Source organism: Etheostoma spectabile, chromosome 3 (assembly GCF_008692095.1).
Source record: "Etheostoma spectabile isolate EspeVRDwgs_2016 chromosome 3, UIUC_Espe_1.0, whole genome shotgun sequence".
Lineage (NCBI taxonomy): Eukaryota > Metazoa > Chordata > Actinopteri > Perciformes > Percidae > Etheostoma > Etheostoma spectabile.
In genome coordinates, this window is record NC_045735.1 from 2,277,921 (window position 1) to 2,284,751 (window position 6,831).

Sequence of the window (6,831 nt, forward strand, 5' to 3'; positions counted from 1 at the left end):
ACACACACACACACACTCTCTCTAATCAACTATAGCATGGGTGTGTAAACCTAGACTAACACAAAAATGATCCCACTCAATCATCACTAATTCTGAAGTATAAGGTGGCGTGTGTGTCCTGCTGCTCGCTTCTCTCTCGCCACGGAGGAGGAGCCAACACACACACATCATATTTTTCATCTCCTTTCCCTTTCCTATGCGCGTGTGTTATGTGTGATAATGTGTGATAATGAGATGAGAGTATGTATGACCAGAGCAGTGATTGGACTAAACTGCAGCTAATAATTTAATCAACAGATGATTTCTGCCTGTCAGAGAGTGAAGGGTTTTTTGCTTTGTCCACATTAAACCCATGGATGTTTTCCAGGTTTAACGCAAAAACACATAATAAAAACGTGTAAACTGTATTACTACTACAGCACTAGTACAAGACAGGACCAATGTGTCCAGCCTATGTGGACTCAAAACCTAAACATTTACACACAGGACATTTTTAAGGACCAGCTTCTGGGATTTGTGTGTATAACTAAACTGTGAGCCTCAAACTGCAAAGTATGTACATTACCTAATGAAGTCTTTATTGCACATTAATCTTACAGCTTTTAGGTACAAAAATATGCAAATCTTAAATGGATTAAGATTACAAATAGAACTTTGTCACTGGTTGTGTAAAACGTTGGTAAAAACCAATCTAATCATTCACAAGCGTCATAAGACCAGGAAGCAATAATCAGAGTAAGACGATCACTTTTCTAATCATGTCAACAAACACTTAAAAGGCTTTGCAATGGCTGTGGAGCGAATAATTCCTGTTGTTTGGGGCCTTGCATGAAAGCATGTTTTTTATTTTTATTTTTAAACACAGCATCCTGGTGACAAATAGTTTGTATTTGATGGACAATAATGTGAAGAACACCGCCAAGTTGCATCAAATAGCCAACAACAATACACTGCAGGGTTGGATTACTTAGCCTTTAGGTGCTTAAACAATCCCTTAAATATCTGCTACCACTGGTGCACCCCCAAACGTGTCCCAGTATTTGTCGAGTATGTAACAGAGTCATAGTTAAAACAGTCAGGACTTTGGAAGGGCCGAACGTCTGAACAAGAGACATGACCTGACTAGGGCTGCAGCTACCGATTATTTTAGTAATCGAGTATTCTACCGACTGTTCCATCGATTAATCGAGTAATCAGATAAGAAATACTTTTGTTTTATTGAAGAGCAATCACATAAAAACATATACAATAGTTTGGTTTAATTTTTGGGAAAAGCAACATTTTTATTGCCTACATTGCTTTCAATATCATCTCTCAAAAAAACTAAACATTAAGTGCATTTATTTGCCATATTACATTGTTTTTTTACAGAAAACATTTTCTGAATTGCAATAACAACCTCAAACTAAAGCACACATTAAACATACATTAATATTACCATAAATTGTGCATCTTAACTATTAGAACTACAAGTTTCAACCTGAGACTGATCTGTATATAGGCATGTTAATATGTTAATATTAGTTATACTCAACCTATTTTCATTTATATATTTGATTACAATGTCACACAGCTCTGTTACTCTTATGCTAGATTGTTGATCAGCTGTTTCTCTGTGAAGAGACTCTTTAGATCAAACTGTGGTCACCACTACGTTTTCCTGTCTTTGGTTATTTGATTGTTAACTAACATGTAGCCAGCAGTGGATGAACTTGGCTAAGTAGGTCCATTTTTACTGTGTTGACATTACAGAAGTCTCTCGTTAGCATCTTGCACGCTACTTGTCGCAAAGTGAGGCATGCGTGACTCAAATCTGCACTCGACTCACACCGGGGAGTGACAGCATGTGTCGCAAGCAGTGTCAGCCCGGTGTGCGACAGTAATAATCCTCCGTGCAGAAACACTGTGAGCACTACAACGTTTGTAACATTAATTACACAGAGCTTCGAGGTGAATCCTTTTGCATCAAGGATTTTTAGTAATCTAATTATTCGAGTTACTCGAGGAATCGTTTTAGCCCTAGACCTGCTGTTATGTACATTTGCATAACGTTACTTATGAGATATTTACCACTTACAAACAGTAGAAATAACAAAACTTTTAAAACCACATTTATTCTACATTTCTACTTCGTGATATCAGAAAACTGTACTTTTTTGATGAGCTATTGGCGAGTAGAACGTTGGGCATTACATTCATGCCTTTTAATAATGCAATTTCTCTTTGTCCTGTTTAATAGGGCTTTATTTCATCTCCCTTGCTTTGGCATCCAATAAAACATAACCCCCCTTAGAGTGCAGAGATATGAAAACAATAAATATAAAACTGCTTGAGGAGCATAAAAACCTCATCATCTTTTTTTAATCATCATTATCTCTCTGCCACTGTGAGATCGATTCAAATTCTTAACGGCATGGTGCGTGTTTGTGTACACTTGGCCTGCTTTGTGGAACATGACTTGTATTGTTTGCATTTGCCTTCATTACGACTGCGTTTGACTGCGTTTATTTGCACTGTTCAATCAGACAGAAGGAATGTAAATCCGGTTAAAACTACATAACACACATTATCCCCCAACTCCATGGTATGACGGGAGAATTACTGTACTTCAGGTCAATTAACACTACAAACACACAAAACACAGATACAGGCTCATGGACACACAAACAACAGAGCTCTTTTAAAACCTGTGCATCGTCCTCCCTGGTTGACAGATTTATGTTTGGTTGATTCTAGCTGGGACTTAAGTGAACCGTGGCCTCTCGCCGCAGCGATGGGGACAGCACACATTCTCTCATTGAAATAACATCTCGGTGTAGACCAATCTGTTGCCTGGATTATTTTATATTTTTTGACAAAGTTGTTATATCACTGCAAAACCTTGTAGGGAGGAAGTCAGTGAAGATGGTTGGGAACACATAGTGTCTCACTTTAACACCAAAGACCACAATCATGTCTCTTAACAACTGTAAACAGAGCTTTCTTCGGTGCAATCTTTCCCTAAACTCAACAAAGTAGTTTTAGTTCTCTAAACCTAACCGATCCTTAAAGCGTAAAGCTTTCTGTCGCCTCCATGAGGAATTCTAAGTTATGACAACATTGCCGACGCGTCGACATGATACAGCCTCCAGTGATCAATCACGCACGAGGCCACCCCCCCCCACCCCATCCCAAGAGTCCAAGCATGATGGACTATTCAGTATCTTCACTTGAGTTTCTCGAGAAATACAGAGAGAGTTGTGTGGAGCTGATAGCCTTAATTAGCTTTGTAGCAACTCATTTGGCAATGGCTTGAGTGTCACAGACATTCATTAATATCAAAAAGTTTTAACAAACAGCACATCATGAAACCAATCTCAATCTTAATAATTGATTTTTAGAATATTGGAATTTAATTAAGTCTAACACAAGGGCAATGCCAGGATATAAGCATGAAAGTCAGGACTCCAGAGTTGTGTGTGTGTGTGTGTGTGTGTGTGTGTGTGTGTGTGTGTGTGTGTGTGTGTGTGTGTGTTTGTAGGTGGAAGCATTGAATTTATTTATAGGGGATAAGGAGGCTGTCAAAAGGGAAGTGACAAAATATTTAGAGCCCTGAAACTGAATGCCAGATAATGCTTCAGCACAGGACCTTCATCAGTTCTGTGCTCAACACATGTTCCCCTGCAGGGGTTTCATGTCATGAGAATAATGTACTACACACTACATCTGTCTGTGTGGCTACAAGCTGTAGCAACAACTGAAATGTTCAAACATAGGAGCCCCTTCTTGCCGCCAACATCTCATCCTGTTGCTACAGGTTTAGTTTATTCTACAGACCTGTAATCCTCCTATTATGTTCATTATGCACATGTCTGTAACTCTGTAATGCCTGCAAGCAAAACCTATTGCAAGTGTCTTTAGTTATCTTGCCTCATTAATCACTTTCAAGTATGGTTAGGCAGTGACACGGTATACCATGGGGTCTTAAAAATAGCAACGGTATCAGTTTCAATACAGTCATTAAAAAAAATGCAATGCACTTATATAGGAGACAAGGATTAAATATTAAATATAATTTACGTAATGCCTAAAAATGCTTATGTGTGGTTGTCATCACGTGACAATGTGGAGGAAAGGGGGGGTGGGGGAGAGAAGGCAAGTCGCTCACCGAGTGATCTGGTCTCGAAGAAGAAGAACACAACTTCTGCAGTTTGGTGGCATTTAGGGTTCCGACCTAATGAGAAGGGAGAGGTGTTTTCAGTATTAGGTTCAAAATTTGGATACCGCCCAACTCTACTTTCAAGTTAGTATCTTTCCCTATTTGTTACAGCACTGTGTGATTTTACAATAGGGTGGGTGTATGTATGTTCTTCTTGTTTTTCAAATCTTAAAAATTTTAAATTCTATATGTAGCTTAAAATTAAAAGTGCTAAAGTTTCATCAGTGAAGAATAGTGAAAGAATGATTTATATATCAAATACGGCCCTTACTTAAAATAACTACATTGTGTTTACAAATACAGATGAACCCATTTATTTGTCAGTGCATTTCTCTCTCTAGCTGCATTAAAAAAAAAAAACATTTACACACATCTAGCAGACACAGGGCAAGCTGTTAACATCAGAGGAGCATAGACTTACCAGTAGCCTGTAGGACTACATGGAATATATGGATGAGAATATAGCCTAATAAATAAATTGTTCGGTTGATTCAGTTTCACATGATATTTCTCTAATGGGTAGTGGTCAATAAGTCCTCAGTGAAAGAATTAATTATGTGAAGAAGGTGTAGAGGGACTATGGGTTGGATCTCAAGATGGTGAAGTATTTGACACATGTATTATATTTAAGATTGAGTATATGTAGGAAAATGGTTTGCATATGGACCCAGTGTGATGTTCCTAGGAGAAGTGCTCACACTTAATCATGTTGTTTTAGATGGGAAGCATGCTGTGTCTTCTAATGAGGATTAATGGTTTCTGGTTGTGTATGAGTGATGACTTAAGACAGAAAAACCTACAGGCTAAGTCAACTCATTTGTGACAAAAAAAACAAACATTCTTGGTGCAAAAAACTATCTGCCCTGAGGACAGGGTCCACACACACACACACACACACACACACACACACACACACACACACACACACACACACACACACACACACACACACACACACACACAATGAATAGGCCTATTTCTGTTTCACTCATTCCTTCCATTTATTTTAATCAACAGGAGAGCTGCTCTACCGCTGTTGGAACATGCAGATGATATCCATCACCTAACGGGCACCCTGTCATCCAAACAAAGTAACTTATCCTTGCCAGTGGCGTTTTAAGTGGAAAGAAACTAAGGTTGGGTTACTTTTTACAGATGCAAAAAACTAAAAATCACACAATTCGAAATAAAGCGCTATGTCACATTTCCAAAATGTACATACACATACCTGCTCTCCTCAGTTTGCTGCGCAAGTCCCCCGTTTGTATGCGCTGTCGCTTTGCGTAGCTAACGCTAGGCTGTGTTGGCCCAATTCTACTGCGTGGTCCTGCTGCTTCCGTGTTTGGTAATCCTCTCAGTAAAAAGCAGAATATTCTGAAAGCTTGTTCTTGACCAGGTGTCATCTCCTTCCGAATAAAACACACAGGAAGCAACAAAAAAAGCGTCATCTTTGACAAGCTAACGTTAGCAGGTAGCCATTTTGTCCTGACGAATCACTCCACCGTGAATCTGCTGATTCCTATCAGAGGTTTGGATGACAACAGTAACCCGCGGCTGGTCGGCACGAGGTGTTTAATCACAGATGTGTTTCTTAAAAAGACAGACTTTCAAATGTGTGCTGTGCAACATAATCCACTCGTTGTTCATGGTGCCTGACTGCCAACATAGGCTACGTGACAATATGGCAACAGTAGCGTAGGCCTACTTGGCAAACAGCCAATCAAATTGCAGCGGGGACACTGACAGTCACGTCCCACGTTCGGGGGACTTGACATTGCTCTCGAGCCAGGCACGGTTAAAAATAAAAATAAAAAAGCTCACGACAGCCGTTAACTTTTTTGGAATGTTTTGACAGGAAAGGGGTGTGATTGTTTATACTGAAATTGTCAGAAAAAGTTATTTTTGATCTGTTTTCCTGTGTGAAGATGGTGCAGCAGAAGCGTCCTCGGTGATGGACTTGAGACAACATAGCCTCCTATGTAACATCTGTCGAATTTACACCACAGTGTTATGCACCAAACTGTCGTAAGGAAATAGAAAAACAGTAGAAAGATGAGTTTTAAGGGTTATTACACATCAGACACATCACAGTGGTTTATCGTGAAGTTATTTCGGCCAATGCAGCGGGGACATGTCATCGATCGGAATCAAAGGTAGAGACAAAACCAACATTTTTGACAGATAACCCTGGATTATTTTTTACAACCTAATAGCTGGTTGAGGGAAAAGCTCATTTGAAATCAGAGTGATGGACTGTTGACCGCCACCCCACTAATTTACACTTTTTAGCACATTTACTTAAACACATATTAGCCTTAGAGAAGATAGTAGGATGCAACAAGGGTCCAGAGCTTCAGATCAAGAGGAACGTACACGTGATCAATAAGTTCCCACCTGCAACTTAGCGCAGAGAAACACATTTAAATCAGAGTAGGCCACCAAATACACCATGCAGTAAATGTATCATTTGCTAAAACAGCAATTATAGGTTATTGTTATTATTATAATTATTATTATTATTATTATTACAAGTAGGCAGTAGTAGTAGTAGTAGTAGTAGGCCTAGTATACACTCAGCAGTTCCTCAATGATCAATCAATCAATGCAGATATCAAGAGAGAGAGCTAAAGAGA

The 6,831-nt window shown here is 39.2% G+C and overlaps 1 protein-coding gene across 1 annotated transcript in view; it reads right to left on the reverse strand.

Moving 5' to 3' along the window:
* The window catches only part of cldnj (claudin j), a 49,075-nt gene extending 43,150 nt beyond the window's left edge, over positions 1–5,925 (reverse strand). The window contains exon 1 of the mRNA XM_032512106.1: positions 5,427–5,925. The gene's annotated coding sequence lies outside the window, so the exon portion shown is untranslated. The remainder of the gene's footprint in view (positions 1–5,426) is intronic.
* Positions 5,926–6,831: the final 906 nt, after the last annotated feature.